At 37.3% G+C, this 26,058-nt stretch overlaps 1 protein-coding gene across 3 annotated transcripts in view; it reads left to right on the top strand.

Moving 5' to 3' along the window:
- The window catches only part of grik2 (glutamate receptor, ionotropic, kainate 2), a 137,934-nt gene that overhangs the window by 7,415 nt on the left and 104,461 nt on the right, over positions 1 to 26,058 (top strand). The gene's annotated exons all lie outside the window — the stretch shown is intronic.

Here is a 26,058-nt window from a genome sequence, read left to right as displayed (position 1 = left end):
ATGTGCTTATAAAATTTCTCCTAGGAAGAAAAAAATCTTTCAGTTAATTCAGTTAATTGACTTTTTACTTAGTGCTGCCAGTGTGAATGATCAGCTCTCTCAAATAGACTTTTTTTTTGGGTAGAAGGTTTTTGTGTGCATTACACCCTGTCCTGGCCTAGAGCCGGATAACTCTGAGTCAATATAGCTATTTAAATCACCAGTAAGCTGCTTAAAGTAGTCATTTGCACTTTAAGCTAGTTTAAAGAAATGTGAATTTCTCCCCAACTTTGGTATTAGTTTTATACTGGATTATTTTTTTTCATTTTTAGAAGCAAAAAAAGTAAATAGTACTGCAGAAGTAAAAGATTTGCACAAAAAGAGGAAAGATAGGTAACATGAGAGATGGACAGAGAGTTCTGATAATGATGGATTTGTCTATCCAGCATTAAGGATTGTGACCTTAATTCTCTAACTCATGAAACAATTTAATGTGCTTTTCTGGATGATTTCTCTAATATGTCTCTCTCTCTGATTAGAACAGTTAGAGGTATTTGTTTTGCCTACACAGCAGGAGTAGCTCTGTGGACATGTCTATCAGTTACTGGATTAGCAGTGGCTCAGTGGGCGAAGAATTCCGGGTGCCAATCTGCCAATCACGGACGCAGATCTGTCGGATGTGGAATTCATACTGAATGACTGCGGAATGTAATGTTCCTGGCCTTCCTCTGACCCTGCCATTATGCCCGTGAATAAGACAAGTTGTTCTTGGCTGCCTTAACATAACATCCTTGTCACTACACTTTCCTTCACCCCAAGGGCTTGCTTGTAAATGACGATATGTTTTCAATGGGCTGTCGAAGTAAAGCACACTGCTCTAGCCTTGCAAAGATGGTCACTGGGCTTAATTGAATTTTGAAATGGCCCATGGGATTTTAAGAAGGTCATGCTTCTTTTACAGCATTTGTTAAGCTTTAGCACTCTTTTTGATTATCCCTCATTTTTAATTTCTTTCTAAACAGAGCAGACATTCATTTTTTTTAGCTTGTGCATTAAATCATCACCATGACTCTGTTATCTTACTCAATTTTAAATCCACTGAATTTTAAATCCATTGATCATATGCAAATGCAAGCTTTATACAGTACCAAGATTTATATATTGACCACTGGGGTATGTTATAATTTAATCAGCAGCTAATGTTATTGATATTGATACAGGCTTCACCATATGCTATTCCAACAGAAAAAAATACAACACTTGCACCAAATGAAAGGATACACCACCAATTAAAGCAGACATGCACAGACATGTATTTTATATACAAATAATGCAGCACATCGGAAAACTTTTTCCAAACGGCTTAACCATTATCGGTTTCTAAAGCACCTTTTATGCAGCTTTAACATTTTTGCTGGTGACAGACCTACAAAATCCCACCGAAGATGATACTAGTAACATGGGAAGATGGTTATGCTGGAAACTAATTATTGTATTGACTGAGAGAGAGAGACAGAGAGAGACAGAGAGACAGAGATCTTTAAATAATTTCTTGAAAATGTTTCACATAAAACACCTTACATATTCCTCACAGTGTATTTCAGCATACCTGGAAGCTTGAGAAGAGTTCACACTTTCTATCCACCCACACGTTTTACACTTTAAAGAGGATCTGGTGTCAGTAAAAGAATAATAGTGCGGCTCTATTTGTCCTGTAAGAACATAAAGGCTTAGTGATCAAACTGCAGACTATAGAGTTAATAACTAACATGAAACATTTTTTGATGTCTGTACTATGATGATTATAGATTACATACTTCTACAGAAAGTTATCAAGATAAATTCTGCAAGAAATTGTTAACAGTTAGTTCTTTGATAGTGTAATACTGAGTAATTGAGAGAAGCAGTGGCATGCTTCAGGCTGATGTGATTGTTAGACATGCTGGAGTAAAGCTGTTGTACTGGACATTGTAGAAGATGTTTTGGCACATGATCATCCATGATCTGATTCACCTCTGCTGACCTTTAATCCCAAGCAACAAGGGAATTACTATGGATCACAGCACATCACTTTTTCCCTGCAAACAGCAAAAACTGACTCTGGATCTTATTCAGACATTATTAAAACTCACATTTAGAGACACAGTGGCTTTTTAAGCATGAGTGCACAGGAAGTGTAGATGACAAAAAGTTGCTGACATATAAGTGCCAAAGGACTCTTGTTGTAATTGCTTTTCCTGTTGTGTTATTTTCTTTAACTTATAATCATTTTCATGTGCTGCAACAGAAAAGAGCTCAGTCTGTTTTCAAACGATTGTGAGATTAAATCCTGAATAGTCCGCAGCAGTTTGTGGCCAGGAGTCCAAAAGAATAAAATTGTCTGCGTTCTCTTATCCATGTCAAACAGAGTGACACTAACCGATCACTTGCATCTGTGAGCTCATGTATGCAGAAGAGGGCAGATATTGCTTTCCATTAAATGTGTTCAGCATGAGCAGCAGGTTGAAAATATCATGCACTAGTCATTTCTAGAGAAATGACCAAAAAAGATTTAAAACAAGCTGTTATATAAGCTGTGAAGGCTGGAAATTGTATTTCCTTTTCACAGGGATTATTTTTTACATTATTCAATACCATTATTTTCCGGTATTTCAATGAATTGTTTCCCTATAAACACGACCATATAAAACCAGGCATATAGGTGTTTTGTATTCTGAAATTAACTGAGTACATCACACAGCTACTGAAAAAAGTTAATAAAATGTACAGAGATATCACGTTTCCATAACCATGCTTTAAAAATAAACATAAAGTCTTGTTGTAGTGACCGAGACCTTCAGATGCTTTATTGGGATTTTGCAGAGTAAATAGCACGTGTGTGTGTGTGTGTGTGTGTGTGTGTGTGTGTGTGTGTGTGTGTGTGTGTGAGAGAGAGAGAGAGATAGAGAGTGTGTGTGTGAGAGAGAGAGAGAGAGAGAGAGAGAGAGAGAGAGAGAGAGAGAGAGAGAGAGAAAACATTGCTTGTGACTTGGCTAGCTTTCACAATCATCTCTTTTCAGTTTACGAGAAGCTGAGAGAGGAAGGAGATGCGGCAGGACAAGGTCTTAGCCCCATCACACCCTGCCATGGGGCATCCCTAAGTCAATAACTCATTTGGAGGGTTATGAATTAGAATGATCTGACTCAGGGGAAGGTAGATTCTGGACCGTATCCCACCTCTGGTCCCACAAGAAATCTAAATAATAATCTACTCTGGAAAAAAAAAATCGAAATTGAACACAATGCCAAATTGGACAGATATCAGAAGTTCTATTCTCTATTATTTGGTCCAACCAACAAAATGAACAAATTTCTGCTGAAGTGGTCTTCAAATTCAATTTTGAAAAGCCATTAAAACTATATTATATCATTTAGGTTAGTTTGAGCATTCAGAGTGACAGCTATTCTCTAGGGGACAAAGATTATGCAGCATGTCTTGTTCAGTCTGGCTTGCAGGACTTTCCTTTAGTACAACATTTATAGTGAAGTATTGCTGTATTAAATAAACACACTAAAGACAGACAAATAGATAAATAGATAGATAGATAGATAGATAGATAGATAGATAGATAGATAGATAGATAGATAGATAGATAGATAGATAGATAATGTGTGTGTTGCCTGGAGGGGCAGGGGTGGGGGTAGTGGGTTTAGCTGTGGTATTTTCCCCTAAAACTGACTTTCTCTTTATGCCTTATTTCCTTGGGGGAAATTATTTAATCCTTTCTTTATTTGCCTCATCCTCAATTTTTCTATTGCACTCTCTTCTACCTCTGCAGTTATCAGTGAATATGGCCCAATCAATAGCTGTGCAGAACTCTAAGTTGGGCTTGTCCTGCTTCCTGTCTCCAAAGGAAAGTCATTAATAGTGCTCTCCAGCATATGGACGAGAGGTCAGGGTGCTTATTAAATGCCGGCTCAGCTGGGCCAACAGTCATCCGCTAAAAATTTCAGCTCATTTCACTGAAACATTGAGACAGGGTGAGCGGGTTTGAAGGAAGGAAGAAAGGAAGGCAGAAGAAAGAAGTGATGTGTGTTTTCTTTTCTTTTTCTGAACGGTTGAATCAAATTCCCTCCTTTTCCTGTGTAGAAGGTTACCAACTCAGACAATAATCATAGGAAACTGCATGCCTCCATCATCTGACCAGTTGGCAAATTAATTGTCTATTACAGTAGCCAATAAATGTAACTATTATAATAAACACTATACACATACTGGCCTATCTGGAAATTAGTGATGCCATTAATGATACTACAGTGATGTACAAAGTCTGGCCAAAAGTATGTGGACAAGGGCATTAACGTAGAGTTGTTCCCTCTTTTGCTGTTTTAATAACCTCCACTCTTCTAGGAAGGCTTTCCATTAGATTTGTTGGAGTGTGCCTGTGGGAGTTTGCACGTTCAGCCATAAGAACATTAGTGAGATCAGGCAGTGATGTCAACTGAGAAGACCTGGTGTGCAGTCAGTGTTCCAGTACATCCTAAATGTGTTCAGTGGGGTTGAGGTCAGGGCTCTATGCAGGCCACATGAGTTCTTCTTAGTCAACCTTGGCATGGCATGTCATAATGGACTTCACCTTATGCACAAGGGTGTTGTCATGATGATGCTGGCTTCAGCCTCTTAGAGCCAGTGAAGGATAAAGCTCAGCAAAAAGCTCAATATCTCTGTATACCTGGGGAAAAAAATACACACATACATATATATTTTTTTTTAACCATTTATTTGTTGCACCAGTGTTATGATACTATTTCATTAACTAGTACAGCAATTGCCTCAAAATAGCATTAATAACTGATACGATTATGACTAATTACTGGACTACAGTGAAGATGATATATGGAATAAACAACATGCATCTGGTTGGAATTTTAATTTTAAGAGATTTTATAATGCAAAGTTTTCGAATAATAAAATGTTTAAATAAAAGTGTCCTATACAGACAATTGTCATATAGACTGGAGGCAAAAAATGCAAAGAAAAAACCCCATGATTTAAAAAATATCCAGATGCAGATGACATGCAGATGAGGCCTGAACTTGTGTTAGTCTACTGTATATGTGTGGTTATGTGCATGTATGTGATTGTGTTTTTAGAGCTGATGGGTGGTGGGTGGTTGAGGGTGTACAGTCAAGTGTGTCTGCTTCTGCACTAGATGTTTGTCATGCCTTAAATAAAAAACTCCCAGGGTCCTATCTGATTTCCATGGGAGCCCGTGGAGAATGCTATCAGACGCAGAGAGGCAGAACTCAATATGACTCCTCTGGTGTAAGGGTCAGGGCTGGGAGGATTCAAGGGATTTTTGTGTGTGTGTGTGTGTGTGTGTGTGTGTGTGTGTGTGTGTGTGTGTGTGTGTGTGTGTGTGTGTGTGTGTGTGTGTGTGTGTGTATTTGCCACTGCCTTTACCATAAGGGAGGCTTAGAGCTTTGATTTCCTCTTATGTCACAGTCGGGCTTCATCAGTTCTTTTGAGAAGATGACTAGGATAGAAAGAAAAAGACAGACAAGAGTGAAACAGTAGAAAAGATAGAGATAGAAAAGAAAAATAAATAAAGCATGTTTCCCTTGAATTAAACATGATGTTAAAATGCTCTAAGAGACGATAGTGACTCTGTTCTTTTTTGGCTAGAGAGCATCCCGGCAGTAAGCTGCTGCCTCAAGGGCTTTGGATTATTGAGGAAGATGAACTGATGTGTGGTGTGTTGGAGTGTGTGTGTAATGGAAGTGAAGAATGTTTGTGGGATGTAAATAAGTGGTGTGTTCTGTAGGGAATATGCTAGAGAAAATGTGAAAGATTAGATCACAGAAGCACGAGAAGGCCCCTTGATGATTTGAGAAACACATGCTCTGCACAGATAGAAAGCCTTGCTGCATCTGATGAATTCAACTAATCTACACTAGCACTAGAACAATAGCAAGGGGAAAACTAGGAAAAATTGCAGTAAACAAATATCCTTTTTTCTGGCTATCACTCCTGATAATACTTCCATTTAATGAGAACTCAATTGTATACTCTGTGCTGCGGCACAGCAACATTTCCAGCTGATGACTTGATTGGTATTTGTTTAAAAAGGATTATGTTTATTGTAAACATTAATTGGTCTGTGTTCCTTATTAGCAGGCAAAATTATGTTATTGTAAGAACATTATTCATATTCACAATTTTATAGCAATTGACATGACCAAGCCATAGGAAAGTATGCAATGGTTAAATTTAGGGGATGAGCTAGTAATCTTTTACTTCATTGTTAACACCGGAGTAAGTATTTTATCCTGGTCAGGTATCTGGAAATTATCCTGGGACACTGGGTGCAAGGCAGTGAAGCTTTATGAGAGGCTAGAGATAAAAAACTTATTACGTACAGTAGTCTGTGTAATGTAATGCTTTGGAAAAGTATTTGCATTTTTTTCTTATTTTGGAGTGTTATTAACTAGAATTGATATATAATTAACTGGTATTTTATGTCACCTCCAGGGTGTATTCCTGCCTCACACACAGTTTTCTCTGGACAGCCTCTGGATTTACCATAAGCCTATCCAGGATAAATTGGTTACTGGAGATAGATTAATGACTCTACATAAAATTGCACAAGTATTTACTTCTATTGCTGTGAAGCAACTAAATAAGTTCTAGAGAAACCAGTTACTATCAGAGGTCACATAATTGTTAAATGGTTAACCTATAAACTTATAAAGTGTTACATGGTTTCTGTAAATGAAATGCAAGAAGCTATCAAAACAAGTTCTGGAAAACGGTTTCGTTATAAAAAACACCCCAAATTTTGAACATCTCGTAAAACAACGTTAAATACACTATTAATGAATATAAAGAACATAGCACATCATGAGAAACCTCCCAGAAACTGGGCTTTATGGAAGATTAATGAGCCTTATAAAATCCCAATTGGAGTTTGAAACTGCATGCTGAAGACTCAGCAACTATGTGGGGGCAGTTTCTCGGTTCTAAAGAAACCAAGTGCTATCTTTGACACAATACTGTGTATATATATATATATATATATATATATATATATATATATATATATATATATATATATATATATATATATATACAACATGATGAAGCCTTTATTATTGCCACATATACATTAAAGCACAGTGGAATTCCCAACTGAGGAGGTTGGGGTCAGAGCACAGGAGCAGCTATGATACAGTGCCCCTGGAGCAGGGAGGGTTAAGGGTCTTGTCCACTGGCTCAACAGTGGTGACTTGGCAGTGCTGGGGCTTGAAAGGTGATCCTTCAATCAACAACCCAGAGCCTTAACAACTTGAGACACCACTGCCCAATACTGTGCTATCTTTGACACAATAGTCAATACTGCTCATCGCCCAGAGAGCACCATACTCACAGTGAAGCATAGTGGTGGAAGCATCACACTGGGCCATGCTTTTCATCAGCAGGGCCTGAGAAACTGATCGGCAATAAGAGCAGAGGATGGAGCCAAATACAGGCAAATCCAAGAAGACAATCTGTTCTAGTTTGCATAAAACTTAAGACAGGCCTTTAGCTTCAACTTCCAGCAGGACAGCAGCTCTATGTGTACTGGCAAAGTTACACTGGAGTGGCTCAAAACCAAGATTTTGAATGTGTTAGAATTAGCTCAGACCTCAATCTGGTTGGGAATCTGTAGCAAGACCTTAAAGTTGCCGTTCATCAACAGGTCCTGTAAATAACAGTGTGATTTTTTGGAAAAAATAGGCAAAAATATGATCCTCTAAATATGAAAAGCTGATATTTGAATATCACATAAGACCTGGAACAGAGATATCACATGGAGTTACCCTGATCTAATAAAAGAGAACAGTTCATCACAACATAAACAAGATTTTTTTAATAGTTAATATATTTGTCTCTCATCAAGTAAAGATTACAGATGTGTGTTGCTTTAAAAACATGTCCAAATATTCATGGAAAACTAATCAAGGTAGAAAGATTCCTGTCATTTGAAGTGCCCTTTAGTCATGAAAATGAAAGTTTCTCAGCAGCTGTTGTCTAGTGCTTTTCCTCTCTCTCTCTCTCTCTCTCTCTCTCTCTCTCTCTCTCTCTCTCTCTCTCTCTCTCTCTCTCTCTCTCTCTCTCTCTCTCTCTCGCTCTCTCTCTACTCTTATAAAACACCAAGACATCCACTTGCTCCACACGATTGACCTGTCAAATTCACTAAAAGAAGAGATCGATAGAAGTATGTCAAAACATCACTGAATCAAATGAATCTGACTTCATTGCTTTCGGGTCTAAGGATAAAACCTAACATGGTCTTTAGATTCAGTAAAACCTTTTCTAATTATTTTTGCAAATCTCTGCAAATAATTTTACATTATTCACAAAAGCCAAAGTTTTCTGAGTATTCTGTGTGAAGAGTGAATGCATGTAAACTCTATTCATCTAAAATGCTTGTACTTTTCCTCCCTCACCACCTATTCAGTGACCATCCTCCTTGTCTCATCACTAAACTCTTTTCTTGAATTTTCTTTTCACATTTTATCTACAGTAGCTCTTGTGCAACATCATATTTTAGATGTTTCATAATGTGTCAAGATTACTGTACCACTCCATTTGATAAACTTTTCACTTTCTTTGAATTTTACCATAAGTCTAGCTGAATGTTGACTGTCAAAAAAAAAAAAAGTTAATAATATGATAATTTCTTTTCTTTATTAATTTCTTTTTATTTTACATTTAATGGATAGTTTTAGAACAGGTGTTAGGTTATTTAGGGATTTTTAAAAAAAATATTTTTTTATTTTTTTGGAAAAAGCATGAAAATTCAAACATTTTCTTTGAATTTTCTTTTTGCTGAGGCCTAAGATGACTTCTGAATTCTGCTAAAGCCACATCTTCAATCCATCAGGAAAAACCAAAAGTCAGAGAGTAGGAACATCAGCGGTTTGTTTTAGTTAAAATAGCCCTTGCAAATCTTGTAACATGTCTAGCTATGTGAATTGTATTGAGCTCTGGAGATGCCATAAAACCTGTTTAAGCAGGTGTAGATCATGTGTCTGCTAAGGGAATGCATGTTTTTTAATTAAAGCATACTTTGGCATTAAGATGCCATATGGAGACACGGTGCCAGTGAATCTCATGGCCTTATTATGAGTAAGAGGACTCTAATGAGGATATTACACATGCATGAGTTTCACCATCATTAATATTTTGATTCGAATGAGGATTTGACTTTATTAAAGTTCAGTTAAAGCAAGAGATCTTAGACTCAGTATATTAGTACTACTACTGTGGATCAGTAGAATGGGACCACTGAGAGACCACCACTGAGCTAATATTTTTGGCAGTGGATTGTTCTCAGCTTTGCAGTGACACTGACAGGGTAGTTACATGTCATTGGTTTTGCTATTATATATATATATATATATGTGTGTGTGTGTGTGTGTGTGTGTGTGTGTGTGTGTGTGTGTGTGTGTGTGTGTGCTAAATGTTTTGGGTGGCATAGTGGGTTACCATTTCAGTTTGGTTACTGTCTGTGTGGAGTTTTTGAATGTTCTCTACGTATTCCTGTGGGTTTTCTCCATGTTCTCAGGTTTCCTCCCAACTCCTAAAAACATGTCTGTATGTGGATTGGCTCTAACTTAAAGTCTAATCTAATGTGAATGAGTGTGTGAATGTGTATATATGCATATATATGCATTTTCTGTGATGGACTGGAGTTCACAAAACAGGCTCTGGATCCATCTTGACCCTGAATGATGAATGAAACAATTAATGATTTTATGCATATATATGCATTTTCTGTGATGGACTGGAGTTCACAAAACAGGCTCTGGATCCATCTTGACCCTGAATGATGAATGAAACAATTAATGATTAAATGTCTTCATTGGGCAAAAAAGTATGTGTACGGCTGGGATCATCAGTTCAATTAAGCGGATAATTAGAGTCAGGATTTTCAATCAATAGCATGGCAGTGAAGTGTGAGTGGTCTTGTCCTATTTAAATCTAAATATAAATTTGAATCCTTGAAAAGTGTGGTCTTCATCACTTTGGTTTGGGAACGCATGCCCTGTCTAAATTCAATTATTTTTTGAGGAAATTAAAAACTACTATCGAGGAAATTATTAATGAGAGTTACAAATCAGATTACAGATCAATTTTGGGCTTGAAAATTCACTGTCAAAAAGATTAGAAATAAGAGAAAGAAAGAAAGAAAGAAAGAAAGAAAGAAAGAAAGAAAGAAAGAAAGAAAGACAGAAAGACAGGGAAAAAAAGAAACTCCAAGACATAAAATATTCAGATAGACCACAGTGTAACATTTAAAGCTTTTTCAGCCTGTATGTTAAAAAAAAATTATAAGTAAGACATAAAACATTGTAGGATAAAAATTATTCTGATTTTGTGGCATCTATCCACAGACGCCCACTCAACACACAGAGTTCTTTGAAGCAATCTCCTTCTAAACACACATCAGCAATAAATTGCACATTTTGAACCGAGTGATCTTTAGTGAATAAAATGTTGTGGAGAGTTTCTTTACCGGACTTAGTGAAGAAAAAGGTTACAAAGGGTCAATGTTTGAGACTAAAACAAACAGCACAAATCTCAAATATACAATATATAAACCCGGCATATAGACAAACAGATGTTGTCTGTGTGATGGACATCAACTTTTATCTTATTACTCGCTTCATGTTAATATTATTTCCATTGAGTTTAATTATATCCTCAGCACTGGTTCTCTGTTGGAGCCCCTAAATAAGGGATGCCAGCAAACATTAAATGCTTTAACACAGAAATTATCATTTGACCTTTTATGTTCGGAAGAAAATAACATCTGAGAAGTGACCAAGAAGAGAAGATGTTGCTGAAAGGGTAGGTAGTAAAGCCGTTACAGCGGAGGAAGGGTGGGAGGAAGAAAGGAGGTGGAAGAGTCCTGTATCTAGTTCTTATTATAAAACACTAACCTTTCATTGTCTGAAAGATATCTCTCACAGGGGCCTCATTCTTAAAACCAATGGTTTCAATAGTTCATCAGAAGCTCTCATAACATCTCTGATAATATTATAAGATATAAATCAAAGAAACAGTGCCTTAGAAATTCCAGCTTCTGACATGTAGTAAAAATATGGGAACATAAACTCAAATAGTACAAGAGTGGGGAAAGATGTTGTGGAAGAAGAGCTGCTTAGGAGGATAAAAGAAGAGAAAATGAATTTAGAGAGAGGGGAGAGGATGAGAGCGGAGAAAACAGGTGGCTTTTATCGGCCCACACGGCCTTTGTGTTAGGATTGCTTCTTTCAATGCTTCTGTACTTCCATACTCCTGCTACACTCAAACAACCATGTAAGGTTCTGTACTGTGATACTTTTATGCAGAGCACAGGGAATAGCAGTGTTTCATTTGCTGAATAAATAATAATACACAAAGGAAGAAAAATACAGAGGAAGACTAAAGCTGGGACAGGGAAGCAAGTTAACTGAAATATGTAAAGAAAGTTTAAAAAAGAACAAAATGTATGAGGATGAAAAGCAATTTCCCCCCAAGGAATTTATACACAAGGAACTAAGACAAATCTGTGCAACAAATATAAAACCTCAGCTTGATGTTATTGATGATCTGAAAACAATCTGAAGACAATCTTAAATAATTCTGTTTATTGTCCATTTTCACCAAATCGTATCCTTAATTGTTTCCGTTTGTAAACAGAGTTCACTGGAGGGGCAGAAATGCAGGCTTCTTTTTTTTTGTGGATGTAATTGGGGTAAATGGTGCTAGCTTGTGTAGATTTGTAAGACTCTTGGCTCTTGTGTTGAAGCTGAGTGCCTGTTTTGGAATTAGAGTGTGTGCTCCATATGGCCTGGGCAACATCCCTGCAAGCTTGTCCTTTGCCTCATTTGCATTCTGTCTGCCGTAGCAAATTATCAGCACTAGCACTTGTTTAAGCCTAATAAAAAATCAGTTTAGTGAAAACATGATGATGAGGTCACCATCTGTCACCTGCCCACACCATTCCACTTACATTAACGCTTAAGAAGAAAGGAGAAAATAACTTACCTCTCTCTGTCTCTCTCTCACTTTCCATAATTCTTCCATAATTTTTTTTCACTACTGTATATAAACACATGCACATACTCAATCTCATGCTTAGAGATGAGCGAAGCTCCCAAGGCAAAATACAGAAGGATGTGATTGATTTTCTTTTCCGGTTATAGTTGCAGGGTGAAGACAGGCCTGTCATATTTTTCAGTGCTTTGTGTTTTAATATTGCATACAAAAGAGAGCATTTTTCATATTGGCTTTTGGCAGTTATAGTAGCTACAATGAAAGAAGGTCATACGTGAGTGAGAGATGTCTGTGTGACATCTATTGGCCCTGCTAACAAATGCAACTATGCTTACTGCAATCAAGTGGGTGGCATTTTTTTTTAGCATTATTATAATTATTTTTTTTTTTCAAAACCAAATGTTCTTTGCAACAGCAATATAACGGTCCAGTAAGGGCAAAGAAATATGTAACACTGTCACAAATAATCTGTGAAATTTTAAAAATGAGCATGACGGAAAAAGCAACACAGAGGAACCCAAAGCACTTTGAAGAACCCGGCATAGAGGCTCCATTAAACATGGGGAAATCATTGTTTTCTTTGCGATGCAACAATACATAGTAATAATGTTTATAACAGCATGTGCAGAACAAATTCATTTAAACAATGTTCTATTCCTAAAAAAGGAAAACAACAAACTAACAAATGACCATTTTTTTTATTGATGCAGTACGACTAGAATTCACGTCCCATCTGCACCAGTGAATTAATTATTATTGAGTTAAATAAGGACAGTTGATGTTAAGGTAGCTGTATGTTTTAGTAACTGTAAGATTTTCACTTACTTAAATATATGTTATAAGACAGTGAATAAACTGTATGTTAGTATTATTTGTGCTTGTAGTTGAACACACTGCATCTACAAGCTAAGACAATCATGACACCAGTATATATTATGATTTTAAAGTCAGTACATGAACAGTAGAAATTTCACTGTATCTTTAGGGCATAAATGGACATAGCAGAAAACAAACATAACATGACATGACATTTCACGGGCCATGTGATTTTTTCCGATTAATACACTCAGTGTATGCTTTTATTTATAGTTTATTTAATTGCAAAAAAGGAAGCATGTTCAGTACTAGCTCTTCTTTTCAGAATGCTTCACACTGTTAATACGAAGCGTATTATGAATTCAATCATGAGCATTTTTCCCTTGATTGATTACACCAGGCATTCACAATAGGCATCAAAAACAATTTCCAAAAATGTTTGTTCACTTCTCAAGCTGACTTTAGCAGAACTGTATAGTTCCATAACTAGAAACTAACTCGTTATCAGTTTGTTGAATCATACAGTAAATACTGTATTGGACAACAGCCAAAGCCCAAAAGCATTTAATTCCCATTGACAACCCATGTGCTGAGCATTTACGTATAATGCAGTAAAAAGGTCAAACCTGGAGCTACTTAGTTAATTTCTTCATATATATTAAGGATTATAATAATTTTTGGACCAAGAAAAAATATTAAACTACTTAAAATACTAAACAAACCACAAAGAAAGTCATTATTTACTACTTCACACAGTTTGTGTAATATAGTGGATGGAATAGTTGGATTAATTCCAACAGTTGATAACGGTTCATAGGTATTGTGTTGTGATTGTAAAAGTATTCTTGTTACAAGAACACTAATGTTGAAGCTGTGCCTGCGGTGTTTTGATCACTGAGTTCACAAGATGAAATATTGTGCCAAACAGTGTTTTTCTGCAGAGAGGTGTGTGAAATGCAGTCCCAAAAATCCTTGTTAGCAGTTATATAAAAAAAGAAGCAAAAAACATGTGAAGACATTTTTATTTAAAAAGCAAACAAACAAACTCAAACGCAAATGATATACTTGTATCAAATGTATTGGCCCCCTTAAGATGAATATTTTTTAATGCATGCCTTGGAGAGAATAACAGTATTTAACATAAACATTGCAATATACAATGTCATTTGTGAATTATAAGACACATATAGGTTCACTTTTGGTCCATTTTTCCATGCAGAACATTCTAGTCTCCTTTATATGCTCAGGTTTGTGTACTGTATGTAAACTTCCTTCCTCAATTTAGTACATAGGTTTTCAGCAGGGCTCAAATCCAGAGACTGAGATGATTAAACAAGCTGTGGATAAGAGACAAAAAATGGTTTTGTGTTTATTTACCAATTCTGTGCTGATGTCAAAATATGTTTCTAATTCTTGGTGAAATCTGGACTTTGGACTGAAATATCCTGGTTCCTAACAGGTTTCTTGATGTCATCAAGTTTCACAAAAGCCTCAAAACTATCAGCTACAAAAGAGCCACATCTTCTTACTCACTCTCTACCTCTCTCTTCTCCCTGTTACCTAGCAAGAGCATAGCAAAGAGCTCAGCTGACTTCCTTTTTATAGGCATTCAAAGTGTAATACTTCAGAGCTAGGTGTGAACAGTTAAGCTTGTTAAGCTTGTGCTCCGTCTGAGTGCGTTATTTGAGGTTCAGTGTAGTGATTGAAGTGTTGTGGATTTTCAGCATGACAGAATAAGGTTAAATGTGTTTTGTGGTGCAAATTGATGTTTTAGGTTCATGGAATTGATGTTCAAGCTCTTGGAATTTGTGTGAAGATGGCTTGAGAAAACAGCTTTAGCTGAACAGTCAATTTGTTTCCGTGGCAATAGGGATAGGTAAACCAAAGCATCCGGGGCTTTTTAAAGAAGTGTAGCCATCCAAATACGGTACTTTGTAGAGTATTGGCACACACTTCAATCTTTGTATATAATAAAATATTTATGATGATTTCATTAGGGGGGCATGGTGGCTTAGTGGTTAGCATGTTCGCCTCACACTTCCAGGTTTGGGGGTTCGATTCCCACCTTCGCCCATGTGTGTGTGGAGTTTCCATGTTTCCTCCCCCAGTCCAAAGACATGCATGGTAGGTTGATTGGCATCTCTGGAAAATTTTCCGGAGTGCATGAGAGTGTGTGTGTGTGTGTGTGTGCCCTGCGGTGGGTTCTCACTCTGTCCAGGGTGTATCCTGCCTTGATGCCCGATGACGCCTGCACAGGCTCCCTGTGACCCAAGATGTTTGGATAAGCGGTAGAAAATGAATGAATGAATGAATGTTTTCATTAAATAGCTTTTTTAGGCTCTAGCTTAGATGAAGAACAGATGACAATTTGAGTGAAATATTCGCATAATTTTGAAGGGTTCACAAACTTTTTATGCACCAGTGTAGGGTTGTATTACAGCCTGTGACTCTAGCCTTAGCTGCAGTTTATTATGCAGATTTGCATAATCATTCCATTCAGCATTAAGTGGCACTTTTCCAGATTACAGGCTTGACTGAACCTGTGTATTTTTACAGCATCTACAGAAGGAGGCCATAGAGCCTGAAATATTGACACAACACAGGTTTCACAAGATTGCAGACTGCAGATTGCACACTAGCACACCTTGCATTTGTTATTTTCATTACAAAGTTCAGACTTGTTATATCCTGTTTTTAATGCTAAAAAAATCAGCAACTCTTTTTATCAGGCGATACAATAGATTCACTTACAAACCTAGATCACAAAAAAAAAGACTGTAAGGCTTAATGATGAAAATGCTACAACTATACAAAACCATTAGCCAGTAGACTTAATTAAAATTGATAGACTTGATCAGGATTTGATTAACGCTGAGAATTAAGATTCTTAATTGTGAATAAATTACATTTCATTTTATTATCCTGTGATAATGAAGCCATCTGTGACATTAGGCTTTCATGTAAGTCCATGCTTTTAGATGGGAGTAAAATAATACGCTCATATTGTCATAGACTTCATTTTCATCTGGTGTGAATTGTATTATAGTGTGTTTTCTGCTTGATATCGGATGTCCTGCGTGGCTACAGTATAAACTAGCAGTGTAGGTAATTCCCTGCTAAAACACCTCCTATATGTGTGGTAGTCAATGAAGTGTTCAGGTTTACTTGTGTTAAACGAGAAAATCACAAAAAAAAAAAAAACATAAAAAAACACGAGACATATGAGTTTGCTAACTAGCATTTGGCATAATTCTACAATAAGGTCGTTTCACATGACCTTATATAGCCTCATATGTCCAGAGTGGTTGAATGATTGCTCAGCACCAACATTGATTATTTTGTAGTTCTTTTTGAATTAGACTTGATAGTTGTTCTTTAGGGCTTCTTTTAGGATGGAGGCATATTTAATCCATCCAATGCTAAAGAAAAGTCTTCTGAATTTTATAATTTTAGTATGAAAGGAAAGTAAATGATAATAGTTTTGAACTGCTTGACCATGATTCTGATGCTTTTTGAAAGAAAAGAGAAGGAAAGGAAGAAAAAGGAATAGAATATAAAGGAGTATAATGATCTTAATGATCTTGGAAATAATATGAAAGAAAATTATGATCTTAGTGGTTTTTAAGGGAAAGGAAAGAAAAGAAAAGAAACAGATCAGGGAGAAGAACAGATGGGGTAACATTTCTGTTTATAATTTAGAATTAAGTATACTCACCGATATGAAACATACCATTGTCATACTTTGTAGTGTTACAAGCAGGACACACAGGCTGCTGGTTTGTGATGCTTTAGATTCCAAAGGTTAAAATATTAAAGAACAGTCCTAAAATGGGTGATGTTTTCAGAGCTCTCTATCACTGCGGCATTCACTAAATTCCAGGGGTTTGGTTAGTGGCCGTGTTTCTGGAGGTCTTGGAAAAACGACCTCTTTCAAAAAAAAAAAGAGCATACCTACGATGGATAATGAAGGACAAAACAGTGATACAGGTAGATTTTATATTTTATATACACAGTATTATGCTTTTTTATCTTACAGTTAAGTTATTTTCGAAAACAAATAAACAACCAAAAACTACGGTTAGGGTTAGGGTTAGATTATCAAATAGGCCACGCCTGCCATATGACGCAATATCTGTTACGCTGTTCTGAAATCCCTGAAAATAAGTGCATCCCCTATCTCTGCACGGTTGCAAACAAAGATGACACATACAAAAATAGCTGTACTTGGGAAAGGTAAATTAATTAGAATGTGATTAGTGATTAAATGCAAAACTTTTTCTTGCATGGCTGATCCCAAAACCCTGGAGCATTGTTCCAAGGTTAGGGTGTGTTGAGAAGCTAATCACAGAACATGTTGCAGTTGGTCCAAAGCTGCACCCTCATTAACCTACAGATTGTACAGCAGGAAAGAATGACAATCGTCTGATTAAGCGTGATCTTTCTGTTGCCTGCTGTTTTCGCTGCTCATTTTAACATCTTGATGCATTCATTCTTGCTTAGAACATTTGCTTTCAAACAAAATGCCTCTGGGACGAATGGTACCAGGTGCGTGTTGTCAACCAGGGGTCATTCTCTCTACCTCTGTCTAACTTACTTTTTTGTCTGTCTGTCTGTCTGTCTGTCTGTCTGTCTGTCTGTCTGTCTGTCTGTCTGTCTGTCTGTCTGTCTGTCTGTCTTTCTTTCTCTCCTTCTCTCAGTGTGGTGCAGTGTTTGTGCTGTAAACGCCTGCTGAATTGTGATGGCTCTGTCAATTTCAGAGTCCTGCTGCTTTCTTCTTATGCCTTAGGCTTTGCTAGATGCATTTCGGCTTGGTTTACATCACTCTAAGTGCATATGACATAAAGACTGCTCAGACTATGGACTGCATTTACATTTGACACATTTCTGCAAGACTTTTGACAGAATTTGCTCAATTATTCATTTGCTCTATTGGATTTCCATGGCTTTGACCTGCTTGGTTTTACAAGTGAAATCTATTGGTTGTTCTAAAGCATAAAAATGCATCACTGCTAAAGGAAAATGTCCAGCAAATCTGTAGACTTCTCTTTTCACCTAATTGACTGTAGGATCAGATTTCTTCAGCAGATTCCATTACAGTATATTGATGTCTGTCTACTAAATGTGATTGACGTATGTAAAATGAACATAAATATGCAGCCTAGTATCCAGCAAGGTTTGGTGAAAGTAGCACCTTTTCCTGTGGTTATACTTTATGGTAGCACTGGTTGATAGTTTCCTCTTATTATGTGTTTTGTATATTTTTTTTTACTTGCGAAATATTCAAAGCAATTGTAGACATTGTAGATTCCTCCTCCCTTTACCTCCTCCTGAACTTGCAAGCTAAAGCTGACTTGATTCTCATTCTTTTCAATTTTGTAGGGAAATTGGTTTCTTGTTGAAATATTAATCCATTCTCTCTGATTCTAAATCCAGTTTCCTAATCTGTGCTTCATTAAAAATACATTGCATCACATGCTTTATTTCAATGGAAGGAAAGCATGACAAGGGCACATGTGTAGGCAGTCTGGAAGGAGAAGCCAGCATGATCCAGTGTGAGATGGTGGATTAACATGAGTTTTGAAAAATGTTGACTTAAAAAGGATTTCTTTAAAACCCTTTATGAATGCCAGTTTTATGGAGAATCTTAGAATTATCTCTATCTCTCAACATACATATAATGTTCCCTTAACTAAACATTACTTACTACATTATTTAACAGAAGCAAAACATAACGTTTTACAGAAATGAATTGCGTTATTGTAACATTTCCGTGAATTGCCTTCTGCCGAACATTTGGTTCGTTTTAGTATGTGCCATCTGTCTGGGAAAGTCTTTACACCTCAGGTCTTTCCCTCTCCATCTTTGCCTGTGAGGAGACTCTGAAATATGTCCATACACAGAGGTGAAGGGTCACAAGATAGTGGTAGATAAGTGGTTATTGACTTACAAGGTGAATAATTAATCGACTCACTATATTGATTAATGTAACAGCTTGTGGATGGAACATGTGATTGAACTGGGCAGTCCAGACTCAACACGAGTTAGACTAGAAGCTAAGTCATAGAATCAATTCTGAGAATATGAGCGATCTGAACAGGCAGACAGCCTAGACTGCAGTACACCTCTTAGTTCCAGCTCTTTATTTAGCTACAATCTTAAATCAGACAGCTCTCATTACCCTTCAGCCATCACATGTTCTGATTAATCAATGTGTACTCTTTCTTATGGTCCCTTCACACCTTCAGTACAGTTTAGGAAGCATTTAGAAAGGCTAAGTTCTGTTTTATTTTTGAGCTAAAAGTCACTCATGGCATTTATTCACAAACGTCATTGTGGTATTTTCACTGGACTGACCTCTGTCTGCTTGTACATGAGTGCAGAAGACTTTTTATTGGATAAATTCGTTGTCGTTTTCTTAGATCATATATACATTTTGACCACTTTGACACGTATACAGAGTGTTTCAAATTCTTCTTTGCTTTGGTGATATGCAGAAAATCTGAAAGAGATTTTAAATGTTTAAATGCTCTATTTCAGTTATTCAAGTGGTCTCAGATCCATAACAGCTTTTGTGCATATAAGAACAAAGCATGAACTCAAACCCTTCTGAACTGAAGTGTCTGAGTACAGTTTATTCGTGGTTCATTTTGCGGTCTACTTGATCTGTGCATTGTGAAAATAATGTGCTCTCAGTCTGTGCCATAATTTGATTTACAGATATATGATTGAGAGTTGCTGTGCACACATAGCTTACAGAAAAACAACTCAAATGTGTTTCTATGAGGTCATATGGTCACAAAACATGGTCAGTGGGGTTTCCAACAAAATGACAGATTATTAGAGTAACTGTGGCACTAGCAGTCAAGTTGTAGAGCTTAAATTGTTAGGCTGCAGTAATAATAATATTCTGTCTGTGACATAAACAAGTTATTGCCTAATGCTATTAGCATACGGTAAGTGTGTAATGTATGTAGTGTATGCATGTATTCTGCCTACCATTGCCACTTACCTCAGCTACTACTATAATCAGTAGCTCAATGCCATGAAGCATGAGTTGATTTGATGGTTCAGTGTCAAAAATGTTCCAGGTATTTCACTTCAAATGTCTTTCTGCCCGCTCCTTTTTTCAGTGAAATGATAGCATCATGCAAGCAGTGTTTTTGCCTGACACTATTCCGTGCTACATATATTCACTATTAAATGATGGTAAGGCAGATGTGGTGTGCATAACAAGTGGCCTGAGATCTCATCAATCCTCAAATTTCCAAAAAGTGAACTGTCCACTCATAATGTGACTAGCAAAAACACAGTCCATTTGCAGCTAGTTCCCTTTTGGGATCATGTTAACAGGACTGAGTATGGTTAATTTAACAAGAACTATATGTGAAAACACTCTAAGGGTTTTGCTATGGCCCAGAGAGCCAGGGAATTGATCAAAGTATAAAATTCATCATGTGAGAAAATCATAAAAACATTTGAATCAGGATTGTCAGACTGTATTTATCAATGTGTTTGTTAAACCTCCTTATTCAACGTGATACACCTTTACTGAGATCTTTGAACTGGCTGCCAGTCCAGTATAGAGTACATTACAAGATTATTGTTCTGGTTTTTAAATCACTACATAATTTGGCACCACCATATCTCTCAGATTTGTTGTCGGTATACTGTACATCCCATCTAGGTCACTGAGATCAGAGAACCAAAATCTCCTTGTGACTGTGAGAGCAAATTACAAACGCAAATGGGACAGAGCATTCTCGTTTGTTGGTCCTTTATTATGGAACGACCTTCCGCACTCCGTCAGATCGGCAAAGTCGCTGGGTGTGTTTAAGGCCTTGTTAAAAACCCATTTATTAGAGGTAGCATGGGGGCAGTCTGAGGGGGCTGGGTCTTTTGGGTTTTAGCTAGTGATGGGATAGCTTTCTGTTGTTTTAATGTCTGCTTGTTTTTATTTTTTCCTATACTGTATTGTGGTTGTATGCAACTCTTAAATTAAGTGTTTTATATGTCTGTTTGTGAAGCACCTTGGTCAACGTTGGTAAACAAAGTTGTATAATGTGTGCTATATAAATAATAAAAAAGAAAGAAAAGAAAAGATGATATTTGCAGGGAGACAGACAAGGTCAGAAAGTAACCTAAATATATTATGTTTAAAGGCACATACCAAATCGCATACTATGATGCACATTTTTTAATGTAACACACTGAAATTGCCAAGATCAAGAAGTCCACTTCAAGTAAATGAAGTGTGGAATATTGGATACTTCATGTACTCATAGGTTGGAATTTTGCTTACGTAGGAGAAGAGGGACAGGACAACAAGTTACTGACACTGAATGAGATAGCTGATGACACTAGTGGACATCTTCCAAATGTCTTTTCAACATTTGATAAATTCACCATATTCTGCCAAAGCTGGTGACTTGAATTACGTGAATAATGTGATGCCATTTCCCATCAACTAGAAAATGACTTATACTTCTGTTAGTCTTCCATTTGAGATGATACTAATCTTCTAAAATGTGTACACTAGAGAACATAGTGCATGGTTTACATGTACATGTAGTACTTTATTTGGGATGCAGCTCATGTCATTTTATATACCATAATATATCTTTAAAGCATATTTATAGAAGAAAACTTCATCATTGATCATTTCTAACAGGATGTCCATTTTCTCATCTGTATATATATATAATCATTTTGAATATATACAGCTTTTTTATGATTGTCTTTTAACAGAAAGTGTAGTTATTGTCATTTAGCAGCACAGACATAAAGTGTCCATGATCTAAAAGAGATGGCAGATGATTGTCTACTACAATATCTAGTTGCCTCATATAAAGTATGTTATTAGGTCCATGTAATGTCAAATTCGCCAACACATTGTGACAGTCTGTCACAGACACTCTGCCTTTCCATGGTGAGACATGATGCCACAGTGAATGTGTTCACAGCCTGACAGCACTGTGCTTATGAGAGACCCAAATCTACAAACACATATTATTATCTTATGTGGGTGAGGTGGCATAGCAGCTCATACAGGGTTGTTATTACACTGTCTGGGCCTGCAATGCTAAGAATCTCCTCCTGCACCTCCTGCGGTCTGTGTGTGTTTCTCAGCTTGCGTTCGTGTTTGTATTTCAGCTCTCAATTATGTGTGTGTTTGTGTGTGGGCAGTGGAGGTGGTGTCAGGAACAGCTTTAAACCCAAACAGGTGGAGACAAGTTTGTGTAGGAGGTTTGAACTTGCACCATGCTGAGGACTTGGTGGTTGCTGGTGACTGTGTGGGTTGTGGTGTAACATGGCTTTTGATTTGACTCGAAAAGTCCTCTGGGTCAGAGAAGAGGACCAATGAGGGTTTGTGTGGAATAAAAAATCATAACTGATAGGATGAACGCAAATGAGACATTGATGTGAGACACTTTACGTGTGTGTGTGTGTTGGTATATCCATGCTATATTAGATAGGCTTAGATTTTGATCTCACTCGTACTGTGAGTGTGACCCTTAATTGCAGGCTGGTGATCTCCAGTTTCCGAGTGAATTAGCACCCATAATATGCCTATGTGACTGTGAGTCTCATTTATTTACAGCCTTACACACACATGCCACTTAGAGGCTTCATTCCACTTAGGGGCTTCCCACCTCCATTTACAAACCCCAAACATTAAAGCGTTTTCCTTGCCACACACTCCACACTTCTGTCTCTAAAGCTCACTGATTCCACACAAACACGACTCATGCAACAAATTCTCCCCACACGCCCAAGCATTTTGAATAAATAGGCAACATTATGCAGAACACTGAAAGTGATTACCTGCTTTTAAGAGCCTTTATGAATATTTATAAAAGGCTGCCGTCACTACGTGTTTCCGAGGTTTTTTTGTCAACTGGTTCAGAACACTTAACATTCTTTGAGCAAATCTTTGATGTTCTGTCTTGAACATTAAGACAAATATGGGGTTGACAAAGACTAGGTAATATCACTGAAAACTGAACACTGAGAGAGAGAGAGAGAAAGAGAGAGAGAAAGAGAGAGAGAGAGAGAGAGAGAGAGAGAGAGAGAGAGAGAGAGAGAGAGAGAGAGAGAGAGAGAGAGAGAGAGAGAGAGAGAGAGAGAGAGAGAGAGAGAGTATGTGTAGATTTCCATGGGGAACTGTCATGGCTGGTTAAAAGATTTGTTTATTTCTTGGTCTACACCCAAGGCTTTTTGATGCCTTGATGATGAGAACCAAACTATTCAAGATCTGTCAAAAAGAAAATCACAGCCCCAGGCATATTCTGAGGGGAAATATTATTACATCTGTAAAGAAGTAATAAGAACAGCTTTATTTCTTGAGTTATGTATAGTGACAAGGCTTAGTTGTTTATGTGTCTTTTTTAAAAGTCAGTGCAGCATCATATCTGCATACAGAAAAGGCTGAGGATCTATGAGATATGAAGTGTTTCTGCATTTCATGCTTTTCATCATGGCCACATGATCTAGGGTATTCTGTTCTACCTGTGCATAAAATAGGCTACTTGAGGCTACACGAGGACACATGAGGGTGGCTACAGGGAACATTAGAGGCCTAACTGTGGCAGTCATCTGTCTTTTCAAAAAATCTGAGAGAACGAGTTCATTACTGCTGTACTTTATTGCATCAGTCTCAAGGATTCCCAAAAGAAGCAAATAAAAGAAGGTGGTGATGGGGGTTGGGGTGTCACTTTTCCATGGCTTGCTGACCCATCCAAAGACCTGCAAAGGTTCCTCTGTTGCCATGGAATCCACCTGTCCATGCCCTTGCAGCTGATATGTAGTTCATTATTTCAAATGAGAAGCCGTAGTCACTTCAGTCAGCCAGGGCCAACCAACCAGTACAAAAAGCCATGACCCTTGTCTTGTTATGAAGAAAATGTGTGAGGAAACATGCAGTGCACATACACGCACACACACACACACACACACACACACACACGCACACACACACACACACACACACACACACACGCGCACACACACACACACACGCGCACACACACACACACACACACACACACACACACACACACACACACACACACACACACACACACACACACACACACACACACACACACACACACACACACACACACACACACACACACTGACAAGTCTAATATGTCAGTGAACACACAGCTGGAAAGAAACAATCATATCTGTAAATTCTACTGAGAAATCATGCTTGCTGTTTTGTATTTGAGAACGCCACAGAAGAGAGAAGAGAGCCTTCGGTGCTTCAGCCATGTTGCCTGACATTATAATTCAGCACACACACTGATTTTTCTGTTTTCTCTACCAGAAAATAGAATTTCTGTCAATTTGATTTGCTACCCTTTGTTTTCTCATTATCTGTCATACAAACACACCAGCAACAGTTTTATAAAAAGAAAAAAAAAGAAAAGAAAAAAAAGGAAAAAATTCATTGTGGATCCATAACCAAAACTCATTGCTCTGATAGCCACACACACACACACACACACACACACACACACACACACACACACACACACACACACACACACACACACACACACACACACACACACACAATTGCATCACAGCACCTTTAGAAATTTTCAAATGGATAAATAGGGTCCTGGCCCCAATTCACAGGGAAATGTATTCTGAACAAGATGACAAATGTGCTGGGAATAATTCTCGACATGATGATGGAAGCACTTCCCTTTAAATAGGGTATGTCTTTGTAATGCTAACCCTCTTTTTCTTCCAGGCTCACAAAAAAATAGATTTTTCTGCTTCTTGGGACTAGAATAGCTCTTACCTGTCCAATTGTTCCGAGCTCTGGATCGCAGTCATGGGAATCATAGAGGCTTCTTTGTAACTGTGAAAACCAACACCACTTGTTTTTTCCCGGGGAAAAAGAAACATTTTTTGAAAAAACAAAACAAAAATAATAAAACAGGTAAAACAGTCTGTGGTCCCGAATTTTCTGTTTATCCTTTTATCTTCCTGTGCCTTGCTGTTTAAGAATTGACCCTTGAGGCTAAGCTTCAGTAAGTGTTCAGAAGGAAGCCTATGTATACAAATTCCCTATTGATTTACTCCTGGCCTATGAGCCCCTTATAGATGACTTTGAATGCAAAGATGTACAGCTAGATTAATCTTCACCACCAAGAGATAGCATGATCATTTACTCAGGCTCCCACATGAAGATGATGAGCCTCATGAGACACATATTCAAATCTCATTAGATTTAAGGCTGATCTTTTAAATTGGACAAGAGTTATCACACGGTCTTGTGTCAGGGACTAAACCATCTAAGAAATGACTGAAAATTATATCTGGGCACTTTTTCCCAATCATATCTCTATCTATGCTGCAGAGATCATATCACACACTTGACTGCGAGTGGAAAATCAATACGCTACAGCCAAGTTCAAAAAGAACGCTCATTAAAAAAGATGAAGAAGAAGAAGGGAGTATTTTCAAGACTCTCGTGGAGTTGATCCAAAGTGGGGGAGTCGTAGTATTGTTAGACAAATCGATATGTTGAGAGGAGGCATGGCAAGAGGAAGAGAAATAATAGGATTTATGCTAAAGTATATTCACAAAATGGTACCATCCAAAAGCAGAAATGAAAGAGCATACGGCCAGAGAGTTTAACTGCTCACCTCAGCAGGTAAGAAATTAGCTGTGTTAACACAGTATGTTCTGGTGTGCTCTCAGCCATTATGTCAGCTTTGTTGCTGAGGATCCTGAGCTTTACTCCCTGGTGGATTCACAACTGTCTAAAGAGCACTTTAAGTTAGAATTCCCATTAATCTATGGGTCAGATACATTCTTTAGAATCAGTTTTCAACATGTGGGCAATGGATTTATTTATTTATTTATTTATTTATTTATTTATTTATTTATTTATTTATTTTTTTTCCAGGTATTTGGTCAGTCACACTTTGCAGGCTTTCTGAGATCTGACCTGAGACCTTTTGTATATAACTATCTGTGGGAAAACGATTTCTTTTCATAATTGAAGTCAAAAAGCCAGTCTTGCTGTGAACTATAAATCTTGCCAGTTGAGGAAAAAATAAAAACACATAAACCTATTATATTTCATTTATTTAAAGAGTTTTCTAGAAAAAAAACTAATGGTGAGCTGAAGGTCAGTTTTCAAGGTCTTACTTTGCAGGGTCTCAAGGTTTGCTATT

Source organism: Tachysurus fulvidraco, chromosome 3 (genome assembly GCF_022655615.1).
Source record: "Tachysurus fulvidraco isolate hzauxx_2018 chromosome 3, HZAU_PFXX_2.0, whole genome shotgun sequence".
NCBI lineage: Eukaryota > Metazoa > Chordata > Actinopteri > Siluriformes > Bagridae > Tachysurus > Tachysurus fulvidraco.
The sequence above is the reverse complement of the archived record's forward strand: the minus strand, read 5'-3'. Positions and strand labels throughout refer to the sequence as shown.